This window comes from Castanea sativa, chromosome 1 (genome assembly GCF_040712315.1).
Source record: "Castanea sativa cultivar Marrone di Chiusa Pesio chromosome 1, ASM4071231v1".
NCBI lineage: Eukaryota > Viridiplantae > Streptophyta > Magnoliopsida > Fagales > Fagaceae > Castanea > Castanea sativa.
The window spans coordinates 89744296-89760550 of NC_134013.1; the positions used below are offsets into that span (position 1 = coordinate 89744296).

General features: G+C 34.1%; 1 pseudogene; it reads right to left on the bottom strand.

Moving 5' to 3' along the window:
• Positions 1 to 7594: 7594 nt before the first annotated feature.
• Positions 7595 to 12183, bottom strand: LOC142636893 (elongation factor 1-gamma-like; annotated as a pseudogene).
• Positions 12184 to 16255: the final 4072 nt, after the last annotated feature.

Consider the following 16255-nt stretch of genomic DNA (forward strand, 5'->3'; position numbering starts at 1 on the left):
TAGAGGAGACGTAGAGTCGTAGGTTTACTCTTTCAAGGTCAATCCTCCCTGACCAGAGAGCTCTACCTAGCTAGTCGATCTGGATGGTGAGCATGTGTTTGATGTTATTAATTCCTCAAGATTCACCATGGATGAACAACGTGCTGTAACCTCTAGATACAGTGAACAACGTACTTACTACACAATAGGTGGTTTCCAAGGTGTTGGTGATAACTAAGGTTTTGGTGTACGTAGTTGCCTCTTTGTGACGTGGGAAACTCTTCAGAGGCTCCTTTTTTCTTTTTCTTTTTCTTTTTTTTTGTCCAAGAAAAAATTTTTTATAGAAAATTTTATTAAGGTAATCATAGTTAGAGTAGCAATGATGTACACCAAAACTCCAAATTGGATTATCTTAATAAATTTTCTATTTTATTTTTTAGAATTGCAATGATGTACTCCAAAAAACTCCAAATTTGATTATCTTAATAAATTTCCACTTTATGTTTTAGAATTGCAATGATGTACTCCAAAAAACTCCAAATTTGATTACCTTAATAAATTTTCCATTTTTTTTTATAAGAACCAAACAGTGGTTTTAGACATACATAATGATTTTTAGACTAAATTACAAACTCCACCCCTAAAAGTTTGGGTGTTTAGATTTTACGCCCTAAAATTTCAAACTTTGAATTTTACCCCTTGAAATTTTATTCCATTTGTATCAACAGTCTCTTCATTCTTATTTTTCATTAAGTGCCACATAAGCTCGTCACATGTATTTAGTCCATCTATATTATGTTATGTCATTTTTAAAATAAATAAAAAAATTAAGCTACAAAAATGATTTGGCATTATTTTATTGAATAAACTAATTAAACACATGAAAAATATTTATGTGACACTTAATGAAAAATATGGATAAAAGGACTACTATACGAAATAGAATTATCATTTTATACTTGTTTACATCCATTATTCTACATCAATATTCATAATTTATGCAAAAATTTCCACATTTTAAAATACGAAAATGAATGTAAAAAAGAGTGTCATTGCCCTTTCAATAATACAATGTCTTATCAAGACAAATAAAATACAGTAGAAGTGATTGAGATTCAAACAGTGCAATAGTATTTCAAATAGTTTAGATTGAAAGTTAGAAAATTCAATTTTAATCTTTTAATTCTTGTATGAAAATTCTTCTAAAAAAACTCTTGTATGAATTCTTAAATTAGTTTTAAAAGAAATCTTAACCCTTAGATCAATTTTTTCAAACTTCAATTAAATTTTTTTTTTTTTTTTATCATTTACACATTTCAGTACACCAGATTATGTCAAAATGGGCAAATGCCCATTTCACACAAAAAAATTCAGCATTTTACCCCATTTTTCAAACTAATTAAGGAAATGTCCCTATTTTGAAACTCGATTTTCTCAAAATCGAGTTTAAATGTAAAATTCAATTTGTAGAAAATCGAGTATGGAGTGATCAAACTTTTAAAAATAATAATAATAATAATAATAAATAATAAATAATAAATTGCATGAAACTCGAATTCGTGGAGCTCGAGTTCTATGCAAAAACGCCGCTATAGGGTTTTAAAATGCTGCTATAGGGCTCCTTGAACGCAGCTATATAATCAAACTTAAAATTAAATAAATAAATAAAACTTGCATGGAACTCGAGTTCATGAAGCTCGAGTTCCATGCAAAAATGCCACTATAGGGCTCCCTGAACATAACTATAGGTATGAGGCAATCAAACTTAAAAAAAATAAAAAATAAAAAAATAAAAAAAAAAACTTGCATGGATAAACTTGAGTTTCATTTAAAATGCCACTATAGAGCTTTAAAATGCTACTATAAGGCTTTAAAACGCCACTATAGGACTTCAAAATGCCACTATAAGGCTTCAAAAAAACTATAGGTATGGAGCGATCAAACTTGCAAGTTTTTTTTTTTTAAGTTTGATCATATAGCTGCGTTCAAGGAGCCCTGTAACGGCGTTTTTACATGGAACTCGAGCTCTATGAACTCAAGTTCCATGCAATTTTTTTTTTTTTTTTAATTTGATTGCCCCATACTCGATTTTCTACAATTGAGTTTTACATTAAAACTTAATTTTGAGAAAATTGAGTTTCAAAATAAGAGTATTTCCTTAATTAGTTTGGAAAAAAGGAAAAAATGATAGTTTTTTTTGCATGAAAAGGGCATTTGTCTATTTTGGCCCACCGGATTAAAAACGCAATAGAACTATCCCAGCATGTCAAAAAACAAACATGAACTATGAGGTGGTCCCGAGCTGAGAAAATAAAAACATGAACTTCTCCCACATGACCTAGTGGATGAAGAACATGAACTTCTCCCTCCATCACTATTCTCCTCCACCCATTGCAACACACTTGAACATGACAGCAACCGCGACAACCGTGTCACCGATGGTGTTGAACCAGACCTCGACGAAACCAATAAGCTCTTCCTCATTAATCTCTTCTCTGGACCTACCATTTCTGGCCACACCCCACCATCGCCAACTTGAAAAACAAATACACTATGCCCAATCCACCTAGTACCACTATTGTTATTACTATTACTAGTACAAATATTATTGACCCAATTAAACACGTCCCCAAAAAATTCCACTTCAATGCCATTCACGTAAATTTTCTCATTCCCTCTAAAGGATGTCTTGGATCCACGCCTCTTGCCTCCAATAGGGGATGTGCAAGATATTGCCCTTGTTGCAACAATAGCATTTGCATGCTTACATTCCAACCCAAAGTCCCGACCAGCCATGGAAAGTGTGTCTCGGGAATTTCTTTCTGACAAAGCAACATTGGTGAAACCTTTCCGTGAAATTTCAATATCGCAACTTTGGTAGAAAGAATATATTTGAATGAAGAAAGACCTAATGAATCATGGATATAGTGTCTAGATCGATGTAATATCACTCCTTTCCCAAGTTTTGCAAATTGAACGAATCCCACTTAGCCCATAGGATGAAGATCAAAAATAAGTTGGTAGTTCTTGTAGTCACTAAAAATTATATGAGCTAATAATTAAATATAAAGGGATTCAGTGTAGCTTGATCTTCCACTTAGAATTAATTTGTATGTAGCCTATAACTTTCATCTAAAACTACAACTTGGAAGGTTGACATCCCACTATCTTTCAAGGAATATTTTGGTGTTATTTGGTGTCTTTTGACATTATTCCCCCCCCCCCCCCCACCTCCGCCCCTCCCCCCACCCCTCCGCCCCTCCCCCAGGCTCTGATCAGCCGCTAGCCAGCACTGTGCTATCAGGTTGAGAACCCAAAGCCAATGGCACTCAACCGATGATGCGTTTCTTTTTCTCTATGGGATCCTCTTTAGGATGACAACCATTGGGGGATTTTTAATTTTCAAATTGAAATCCAAACAGTTGGAACCCTACAACAGAGTCTTTAGTGTTATAGTTATTCCATAAATATAAGTTTTTGTGAGGTAGGGGTAATGGCTAGGAGTTAAGTCTTTCGGAAGAAGTTTCACATGCATATATATTTAAATTATGTTAGAATAAGATTCTATCACTCACACACACATATATATATATCAACCACACATTTTTATTATCACCAGTCAATGTGGCACTTATTTAATTGAGTACGCACATCTCCAAAAGTGATTTTCCAAGTTGAAAATCGTGAATTTTTTCTATTTTAATTATTTTTTAGGGGGTGTGTAAAACTATGTAAAATGGTTTGTGTGTGCAACAAGTTTAACCATACTTAATTAACTATATTACTCACATATAAATATTGTAAAACACAGGTTTTTTTACTCAAACTTAACGCACATTGTGCAAGAAAAACATATTTAAGAGCATGCTTGCCTTAAATGGTTTTTATGAATTACAAGCAAAGTTACAGCTCTACTAAATATATTTTTCCATTGGATGTAAATTTTAACAAATCTATTATTGGTTTATACTTTCTTATTATATCCTCCAAGTTTACCTCCTCAACAGGACCCATAGAGAGAAAGAAAGAGAGAATGAGAAAAGGAATTTTGGGATACTCGCGCCAATATACACTCATGCCAATATAAACGTAATGTTTCTCTTCCTATCTTAATTACTGTTAGATTAAATGAATAAATTAACTATTTTTTAATGCTTAAATTTTTTGAAAAATCAGTAATTTAACACTTACGATCCTGGTATGATCCTAATTATTTTGGTTAGATGGGTTCGTAAGATCCTACTATCTGGATTCCAATTTTAACAATCACAATCTATGGAACTAGGTTTGGCAATAACAACCTAATGGAGAAAAAAGAATCAAAGAAGCCGCAATATGATAGTCAATAGATAATGACTTAAATGTGTGGAAAGGGAAAAGAGAGGCTAGTAATTAGCCACCTAGTTCATTTTCCATTAATTATAATTAGGGGGAAAAAGAGCAATTATTAATAATACTTACTTTTACGCTTGAGTTTTTTGAAAAATCAGTAATTTAACATCCTAATTATTTTGGTTAGGTGGGTTCATAAGATCCTACTATCTGGATCCCAATTTTAACAATCATGGTCTATAAAAATAGTTTTGCCAATAAGAACCTGATGGAGAAAAAAGAATCAAAGAAGCCGCAGTATGATAGTCAACAAATAATGACTTTTTTTTTTAAGAAAAAAATCTATCATTTTATTAATCAAGTAGCTGGAAAATCAGCATAAACAAAATTGACTACATCTGAAGGAACCAACTCCATCCACACTAACAGATAATGACTTATATGTGTGTGGAAAGGGGAAAAAAGACGCTAGTAAATAGCCACCTAGTTCATTTTTCATTAATTATAATTAGGGGGAAAAAGAGCAATTATTAATAATAATTACTTTTATAATTGCTGTGTATCCAAGAGTTAGACCATTTTGGATATACACTACTGTAAGTTTCTTTAAGATATTTTCTCCCTCTTCCTGTATGTGTGTTAAAATACTTAGTATTCTCAACAAACAAACAAACAAACAAACAAACAAAAAATTTACGCTTGCTTAATGCAAAAAGGATTACCACAATGAGGTGTAAACTATTTGCCCAGCAACTTCAATGATACTTTGTTGACCGTTTTGATACAATAATGGTCACTTCATTTTGATACAATAAATGGTCCCTTGTTAATGTGATATTTTGTTATTATTTGGTGCACCAACAAATGATTCCTTTTTTCTTCTTGGTCCATGTTTTTGATAGAGTAATGCTTGCGCCACATAAAGTTGTACAATTTGTGCTACAACTTGCTCATGTGGTGAGTTGTGAGGGGTAGAAATGTGTCCCCATATAGTTCCACCATCACACATTTAACACTCACAATTCACCACATGGGCGAGTTGTAATACAAGTTGTGCCATTTTTCCCCCTTTATGATTGGACTCAATCAACCAACAAGTTTCTTTTTCACTTATGAGAAAGCCATTTGGAAAAATTCCTATTAATTGGCACCTCCTAATGCACAAAAAGTATAGATGAGAAAGTGTTCGAATTGCAATGCACAAAAAGTCTTGAGGAGAAAGTGTTCAAATTACTTAATTAACATCATGTTATAATTATCACAAAAAAATAAATAAATAAAGGATGAAAACCATTGGGGGGGGGGGGTTATTTTCAAATTGAAAACCAAACAAATGGAACCCCCCAACACCTTATATTGAAAGATATTATATTAAACACACATTTTTATTATTACTAGTCATAGTGGGACTTATTTAATTGAGTAATATTTATTACATACAAACTATTTTATACACACCCAAGAACAATTTTATGTTGAAAATTGTGACTTTAAATCATGATTTTAATTGACTTTTGAGGTGTGTTTTAAACTATGTAAAACAATTTATGTATAGCAAATTTAACCCTATTTAATTAATTACATCACTGACATATAAATATTGTATATAGGTTTGTGTGCTCAAACATAACACACATTGTGCAAGAAAAACATATCTAAGAACATATTTGCCTTAAATGGTTTTTATTAACTATGGACAGAATTACAGCTCCACTCAAAATTCTTTTCATCAGATGTGAATTTTAATAAATCCACTATTAGATTACATTTTTTTCTTATATTTTTCATGCTTGCAAAATTTCAAGAAAGTTAAAGATTAATAGTTATATCATCAATTAAATGTTTAAATTTTTTGTAGTTTAAAAGTAAATTTCAAATAGTAAATAACATTCGATTGATGCGAAATTTGATGTGCATGTTCAAGACATAAAAAATATATAATCCAACAATTAGATTTTCAAAACATGTAATCATGTTAATTTTTTTAGTCGAAGTTATACCCAGACTTTGTCCATGAACTATTAAGCTTCAATATTCTAGTCTATTTCCCTTCATATATATGCACCCCATTAAAAGGTAAATTAGTCACAAATTCCTAAATTTGTGAGACCAAATTTGTTAATATCCCATGGAGACATTTCAAGGCATAAATAAAATGATAGAGCGAAAAATTTTATTAGAGGTTTCCAGATGCATGAGAGAGAAACTTAACATTGAAATGTTGAAGTATTAACTTACCTTGGTCTATATGAAAAGAGTAACACTACCACCACAAATTATTTTACAACATTTTTACAATTTGCTGATATGTCTAACTTCTTATTAGTTTTCATTTTAACCAACCATTAATAACATCACTTTTTTATTTACCAATAACCACTCACCACACTAGTAATTTATAAATTTTTTTGTAAAAAAAATTGTATTTCTAACATTACTCATGAAAAGAGTAATATTATGACCACAAACTATTTTATAATATTTTTACAGACTGCTTATGTTATGTGTCCAACTTCTTATTGGACGAATGAATACATGTGGGGGATCTCAATTGTTTTGAATATATAACCCCAATCTATCAAAGCATGTAATTAACCCCAATTCTCTCTGAATATAAACCATATCAAGTCCTTCATGTTCTCTTTGTTGTTGTTGTTGTTTTTTTTTTTTTTTTTTCCTCCATAACATGGTATCAAAATTAATCATGTTTTTTTTTTTAATAGGAGAGATACAATAGATCCAGAAGTAACCTCTACAGAAGAATTGAAATGCTTCATTATAATTAATGATAATTAGACAAAGTTTACAAGTGATCTATTTAGAGGCCTAAAGAAGAACACTCACATCACTACTCATTCAATGAAGAGTAATACAAAAGTATTATGTGTGTATTGTATACTGTTATAAGATATCAGAAATTTCATCACATCACTATTCTGAAACCAGAAACTAAAGTTAGGATCAAAATCAAAGATATATGTACAGCCTTAAATAAGAAAACCATGGCTAGAAAACAAACAATTAATCAGATAACAATCCATTAGTTTAAAATGATAAAAACTCTATTAATATACATTTGCATACCATCAACATGCAACCATATATCTAGCACAAATGATTCTATTATGTAGAATATTGAAACAGCACAAACATACTTAGAAATATAATAAGTCACTCAAACAAAAAAAGGCTAGACTACTGTTTAGGACACAGTCAAGAAAAACACTAGCAGCAAAAACACACACAAAATACAACTTTTAATCTAGGGACTAATTGGGGTCAGTCACTTGAAGCACTTGGCACCAAAAGAGGCTCGCCCTCAAAAGGTTCGTGATCTTCAATAATCTGATTCACAAGTTCCTTTTGGTATTCTTCTGTGATATCAACCTCTTTCCAGTCATATAGCTCAAATTGCTCAATGTTATAGCACTCATCAAGCACAAACTGTGGTATTTCTGGCCCATGAAAAAGCCAGTCCTTTCACCTTGAAGGGTGGCTTTGATCCAATCACTAGAATCTTTCCAAATGCATGTTTGAGTGCTAGTTCCATCCTCTGAAGAAATCCACCAACCTTGTTTAGTGTTACAAAGGAAACGGTATTATCATCATTGTACCTAGAGATAGCAGCAAGTGACATATAATGTAGAGAACAGGCTCATATGGAGAAAAGGAATGACAAATGGCAGACTCAAAAGGTTTTAAAACAGAAGAAATGGACCAGGTGATTGAACTGAAAACTTAACAAATTCTATTAGTATATAAGCCAGTCACTTTCTTCAACTAATGTACATAATCTATACGCACCCCCTTTTTTTTAACTGATCATACAAACGTTTTAAAAGATAGCAACCTCATCGTATGAATGATAACTTCATGGGGACTTCTTGAGAAAATTAACACATAGGAACTAAAGCTAAAGGAAACATTAAATGCAAATTATACTACCAATGCCTATATGCCATTATCAAAGGAAGATGACTAAAGCAGAGATTAATAGCAACCTCACGGAAGTTGGTCTTTGTGTTTGAGTACAGCCTCTTCCAGCCATCCAGTATCATCTTACATGGAGGCAGTAGATCGAGAGGATTCTTAGGTTTGGGCTTGGGAGCCTCCTCCTCTTCTGCACCAGTTTCTAGCTTGGGCTTCACTGGCTCCTCCTTTTTGGCTTCTTTTTTGGTTTCATCCTTAGGCTTTGGTTTAGCAGATTCTTTTGGCTGAGATGGCTTCTTTGTAAAAGCCTAAAAGCCAGGACAGTCTGAGTCTGATTCACCATGGTTCCAGAAGTATCTTTGCACATGAGGGAACTCAGAGGTAAAGCTCTTAATCATCAGTTGAGTGAAGCCCACATAATTTGCATGGCGTAACAATGTCAGCCAGGCTCACGGAATGCCCAACCATGAAAGTGTTTTGAGGCAAGACTAGTGTTTACAGCACCCAGCTCTCTCTTCAATGAAGAAGTTGCAGCTTCCTCAGTCTTCATGCAAAAGTTATACACATCAGATATGGCCCATGTAGGCAGTGCATAGTTATGCTGGGATTATGAGAATTTAGAATTTTTATGTAGGATATATATTGCCTACATTAATTTTTATTTTACATTAAGCTTGGTCATCATTTAGATGCCAAAAAAGAATTAAAACAATTCCATAATAAAAGATGATGCAACTCACCAGAGGAAGGTATACTGCATATCCGATCCAGGTCTATAAAATGCTAGAATATTAGCATCAATCTCAAATGATGCAAAATCAATCCACTGCTGTATGTGGACCTGAAAATTTATGCAGATGTAACAATAAGCATCATAACACACACACATGCAGAAAGAGAGAACGCCATCAGTAGTTATAAACATCTAACATCACCAATATGAAAAGAACCATATAAAGGATTGTCAGCCTTCAGGGCTTCAGGCGAGTAACTGCAGCAAACGTTAAAAAGCCCGTAAGTCGCAAAATAGCAATCTTCAGAGAATCACCAAAATTAATGGGTGGGGGGAGGACAGTCCCTGGTCTTACCATAACGTGCTATAGCATTGCTCTCGAATACTGGACCATAAGGTGTTTCCAACATAGGAACCTATAAGGATAATAGATTATTATTAAAGCGTTTTATAATACTAATATATGATAGTAGTGTAGATTACCACAAATTCCACAATATACAACCATACCTCCTAATAGGGTTCATCTTGAGATACCAATCTCAAAAGTTGGGGCCAGTTTGACTTTCTCACGCATGTACTCTGCAGCAATGACCAATGAAAATCTTGTAAGAAATTTTTTTGTCTTCCCAGCAAGCAAGGTCTGCAATATAGATCATACAGCCCTATTAGCAAAGAATGATCACCAAATACATTGAATCCAGAACAAACAAGATTTATAAATTGTGATGGGTTAATGGATTCAACAATGATTTCCTGACAGTTGCATATGCAATCATGGGATGGTCACAATTATCATCATCTGATGCAGCCTTCAATAAATAAATAAAAAATAAAAAATAAAAAAGAAAAAGAAAAAAATGATGTGATTCAGTGATTCTTTGGCAACCAAAATAAAGAACATTGATTGTGCTTGAAGGAAAATGTGCCACAGCTGAGCCAGTCTCCCCCTGCCTTTAACACTCGGAACCAGAGGAGTTGGTTGGTAGTACACCCAAAGAGGAACAAAATTCTCTCTCTCTCCCTCTCTCTCTCTCTCTCTCTCTCTCTATTCTTGTGGGACAATGAAGTGCCACTTAAGCCAGATCTCATGGCATATCAGAACCATCAAATTCAGTATTCCTAGTCCTAAATTGGGTCAGAAATCAGAATGCTAAACAATTTCAAATCAGAAGGTTTGCATTTTGAAAGATACAGTCAAAAAAAATTTATAAGTGCCAAAGTAAAAGGTTATAATATCTTTTTTTTATTTTAATTATGGTCTGAAATTCCAAATAGTCCCCCTTAAAAACCTCCAACGAAATAGTCCCCATTAAAAGCCAAATGGGAATCCCTGGTGGTATGAACATTAGCATCAGTCACTGCAATCCCCGAAGATGTAGGAGTTGGTTGTTGAAGAAAACCACTGCCACTGCCAGGTTGACAAGTGTCATAGAATTATTAGCACCATCTAGGGAGGACTCCATCTTTGTGGCACCATCAGCAAAAGACAGATCAAAATTAGGTTGTGGACACAAATTTGGCCGCACATTCCACGTGGTACCTGACAGATTAAGGACAATACTAGAGCCTGGCATGTTACACAATGTGACAGAGTCAGTAACCACTCCCTGAAGAAAACTGTAAGCGGAATGAGGCTTTTCATCCATCCCCTGATGAATCAGTGCAGTGGAAGCAACAATCCTCAAACTTTGCACCTTGGATTAGTTATAATTAGTTTTAATTTGAGTCTACAACTTGAATTACTATTTTGGTTACCCATAACAACCTATATATTACATAAGATTTGTTGTGGACATAGCATTTTTTATTGATTAATCATTTTTGTTACCAAATTAAATGTATCCGCTTGATCAACATGGCAGATATTGCATGCAGCAAATACGAACACAAATGCTCTCAAGATACTTATTGTTGCAGAGTATAGTGGTGTGAAAGTGGGACTGGACCCAAATTTTGAGATGAATGTCACTAATAAAACTCCCGAATTTCTCAAGCTAAACCCAATCAGCAAGGTATACTTCTATATTTGGTAATCATTTTTTTAGTCTGATAAAAGCTTCTAATACTAAATCTGTCATTTTTCTAGGTTCCGGTGTTGGAAACACCTGATGGTCCCATCTTTGAGAGTAATGCTATAGCACGTTATCGTAAGGCTATTGACTTTCTACTTCTACCCCCACCCATTAAATTTGGAATAATCATTTTCACATAGACTCGTTAAGGTACTCGTTTCGTGTTTTAAATATAAACATCAATAAAAAAATGTGCATGTCATACTGAGCGTCAATAATTTTTTGATTCGACCTTAAAAACGGTCTTTCTTCAGGCTTGGCCAGCTCATGATTATGATTAGGATTGAAATGAATAATAACCTTCCACTTAACAATATTTGTCACTGTAAGCCAGATACTAGCTTCACAACTAGTCCTAATTTGTAATCTTTTGAATTTCTCATCATCCAAATGTTCACCATCTCATGGAAATCCTTCTTTTGAACACACATACTCTCGCTGTCTTACACCATTTTTTGCATAACTGAGTTTTTCTTTTCGGACACTAAACCCAATTCGTATAGCATAATCATTATACAATTTATATGCTTCCTCCTGACTGTGCACCACCATTCCAAGCAAATTTTTAACATCTTGTAGTTCTTCATCAGCTCTAATATCTATAATTAAAAACATCACAAAACACAATTCTAAGGAAACTCAAATCAAAAGGATAATAAAAAATAAAATAATAATGGTTAGAATGATGTGTGTGCGTGTATAAACTATTAACTGTAAGAAAAAAAAAATTGAACTATTTTTACATTTTGAACATAAGGTTTGTTTAGAACTTTTGCTCTGTTTCAAGACCAAAGAAACAGAATGACATCTAATAAACTCAAAAACAAAAAGTAGGCAGGGGTATGGAATGGATTCTAACAATTCACACCACGAACTCATAAAAATTTAATTTTTAATATCTATAAACTAGATAGAAAGAAAACAACACATAAAAATTCTATTATTTTAACTATTTCTCATCTTGGGCTTTTATCAAACACGTAAAAGGCACAATATTTATAAACTACATAAAAACAAAACAAAGCTAAGAGAATGATACATTGCAGAGTGAAATGAGCCTTTGTAACATACACCTTGATCAATCGTGGTTAGTTGCAATGGTGGTGTGTGGATTCCAGCAACCACTTCAGCCATAGCTTACAGTCAATTATACTCACTATTCATCTAAGGGAGAAGAAAGAAAGCCCAGCATAAGATTGTTTGAAGGACTCGTCCAATGATGCGGGAAGGGAGAGGGAAGAGGATTGAGTGGGTAAAATAAAATTTTGGGTTTCAGAAATTGGGTGAGAAGTGGCTAACATAGTGGGTTAACACGGTTTGATTTTGGGTTAAATCCGATTGTGGTTAAATGGAGTTGAGTTTTAACCTTGGTTTGATTTGCTAACTATAGTTAAGTTAATGGGTAAGATGATGTGGAGCTGAGTTTTATAAAATGGCTAGGTGGCATAATCTTATTGGGTGGCAAGACCTAGGAGGACCATATTAGTGGTCCTCTTGGAGGTCCCAATAATTTCTCCCTTGAAAGGGGCATCAAGGGAGGGAGTGTTAGATGATGCGCATTCATTATTTTCCAACCGTTGGACAGGAAAGTATGCATTTGACGACAATGACAAGTTCTTGACAAGTTCTGTTCTTGGACGGAAAATCATCCAAGTGCATAGTTCTTGGTTGGGAAAGTATGCCTTAAATATGCCTTTGACTACAAAGGCAAGTTCTTGGACGGGAAAGTATGACAATGACAACACAAAGGGAAGAGGGCAAGAAGGGGGCATATTAAATATGCGATCATTAACAATGTAAACAAACAACTATACCAATAAAAAAATAATTTGATAACAAATAATTTTATAAAATAAAACACCACTCAGTAACTCACATAGTAATACTTCATTAGTTAAATTGTCTAACCCTTACACATCTCATTAGCTTAAACTTGTTAATGAGTTACTTCATTAACTTATTATTTTCCTATATATAATAAAATTATGAGGTGTTAATCAATTAAATTACAAAGCTCATAACACACACTTAAGTAAGGTTTAGCAAGTCATATGCAATATGCACGTTAATGACACATGGCATGGAATGCGATGATGTTGGAATTCCAAGTTGACTTGGTGGAAATCGGTATTACCAAGTTTTTGAGAGTAGAGATTCATAAGGTTGTGGGGCCCATAACTTGGACTTTTCCAAACGTTTGGGAACCTAGTTAAAGACATAGATACATTAACGTACAAATGAACTTACATTTTTGTTGTCGCTGTGATGTCATGCTATTTTGTGCCGAAAATGGAAACACGTTGTAGCATTACTCTATGCATAGTTCGATATAAATCAATAATTATTCTTCTTAAATATATTGACAACCTTAACTGTATTGTATTGTATTGACGAATCCAAAAAAAAAACTTTAACGGTGATGACTTTGACTATTGAGTTCACAAATTACAACTACAAAATTGTCAATTATAAAAATAATTTAAATATTTATTTATGGGTAGTTATAACTTATTAATTATATTTATTATCATGTCATTTTATAAGGATCCTATAGTAAAAGTTGTAGTGTATTTAGCATTTTGTAAAAATATTATAATTTTTTCTTTAAATGAGTCATGTCATTAATATATAATTTACGAATATGGGATAATGTGTCTTAGTTAAATATTCAGACGTGGAACATGGGATAATGAATTGGCCAATCAGATCAGCTCATAGAAAAGTGAAATTACGAATATGCCAAATTCCATTTCCTCATCCAGACAGAGAATTACAAGACTTTCAACACAATACAAGGGATAAAGAAAATTGCAAAACCTCACACACCCTATAAGAGAAGAGAAGCATATTATTTATACGTTCAACAATATTTTTCTAACACTTTCATAACAAATTTTAAATAATAAATTATTATAAAATCCAATTAGCGTGAATAATAATTCACAATCAATAATTTATTGTGAAAATATTTTCAAAAGGCGTTGACTTACGCTTCCCATCAAATAAAGTAATAAACTATCCTTTAAAAAATACTAGTAAACAAGGAAATCAACAGCGCCAAATACGGACACTGGACTTAGAAACTTCTATTGTTACTTAAATACAAAAGGCACAGTGGCAGCTAGTGAAGTTGGATCCATAGCTGTTTTGCCGCTGATGGTACCGCCATCATCATCACCGGCGACATCAAAACGGACTTCCCTAGCGAATTGGCCGCCCATTGTATCATCGACAACGGCATGAACTTCCCTAGCAATTTGGCCGCTGATGGTTTCGCCCCCATTATCACCATCACCACGGACAACGTTGGCACGCCCAGTAGTTTGGACATGACGACCACCTCTGCGATTACGTTTCCACTCTCCTAAATACAAAAGTAGCAAAACAACGAGGACCAATACATATAACGCTTTCCCAGCAACTTCAAGATGCAATAGCATTTTTTCTTCCCTGTTACCAAGTAAAAAGAAATTGTATTAATTATTCAAAACAAAAAGATTAACCATAGCTAGCTACTGTTCTGTTTATTACCCGCTATAAGGAGGAGAGGAGGATGGAAGCTTGGGCATAGATCGTCTCATTCCAATTTGTTGATGAATTTAGAAGAAGCGTAGAAGCAAATTAAGCTGCACAATCTATCAGAGCGAGAGGGAGAGAGGTATCACAGAATTTAGTTAAAGCGAAATTTGTAGCAGTCTTAAATAGAGGATTGTGTCCCATCAAAAGAAAAACGAGGATCCATTTCAGTTTCGCGCGGTCGGCGGACTCACCACAACTGAAATTTATGGAGAAAGTAAAAAAGTCATCCAAGCCGACTTTTTTTTTTTCTTTTTTGAGAAACCATCCAAAGCCAACTTGATTCATCGATCCCAGCCTTTCATTTACGCACCTCGTGATTTACGAAAAGAAAAAAAAAAATCATCCAACCCGTTTGTTTACTTCAACGGATTAGAAAAATGGGTTGGCCTTGTGTGGAAGTGTCCAGTCACATCTTTGGTGGGGACCCAAAGTGGGATGGAAGTGTCCAGTCACATCTTGGTGGAGACCCAAGTTCAGAATGTTCGTCAATAGTAGTTGTCCACGGTAGTCATCCACGGTCATCACATCCATGACTTGACCACATCCAAGAAGGATTAAGGAGATAAAAAGCATTGGCATCGCATGTAGAAACAATACACATCCTTTTACAATTAGATCATCTAGGTTCTGGATAGTCCTCCGTAGCACAAAGACATAGAGGACTAGATAACACTTGGTGAACCTTACAAGGACTTCTCATAAAGTTTTTTATGATTTGACCATGATGTGCTACTCTTAAAATGTAGAAAAAACTCCCCATAATTTGCTTCCCCATTTATCCATTTTCTTCATTAACTACTCACATCCCCCATAATAGTGGTGGATCCGAACAAGTAGACCCACTTCAAACTGCCTATAACAAGTCACATTCACCTAAGGTAACTTTTTCACCATTTACTATTTCTCATCCTTTTGTTCTAGAGAGAAAACTGACTTAACTGTCGAAGAGTCCTTGGTCAGGTTGTACCGGTCACCTTTGATAGTTCTTTCTTTCTTTTCGAGACCTATAGCTATCACCATAGCCCAAAACATTCCAGCCTACTGATTTTCATGCATTATCAGTTGGCGTTGCCTGTGGGAACATGAAAAAGTTTGTAAGTGTTAACTTCTTTGCTTTCCAAGACAAAAATGATGCATGGCTCGGACTAGGTCAATGGCCACCAGTCCAGGACACTAGGAGAGTGGGAACGCCTCCAGTCACCCAAACTATGCACCAGCACCCCAGATGACCGTCCAACAACAAAGAGACAAATTGCACGCTAATGGGGCTGTAATTATGGGGTTTTACTCTTAGTTAGAGATTGTACCATTCACTCTTAGGCCAGAGGTGTTATTTAATTATAAAGTTTAAGGGACGATTTTAAGTGTTGATATGGAGGATAATAAAAAACGAAGCCTAAAAGTAATTTTCAGAAAATTCAAATAGTTGCATAATCAAATATAGAAACAGAGAGAGAGAGACTTATGAGTATAGGTTTTGGGGAGAGCAATGAGATTGAGGGATGAGAGAACCAAACAATGAGTTTTGTATGGAGCCAATATGCATATGTGGAGAAAAAGTGTCAGGAAAATTTCTAAGAGCATGTAAAATGATATAACTTGTGTCACAACTGATTACATGGTAGAT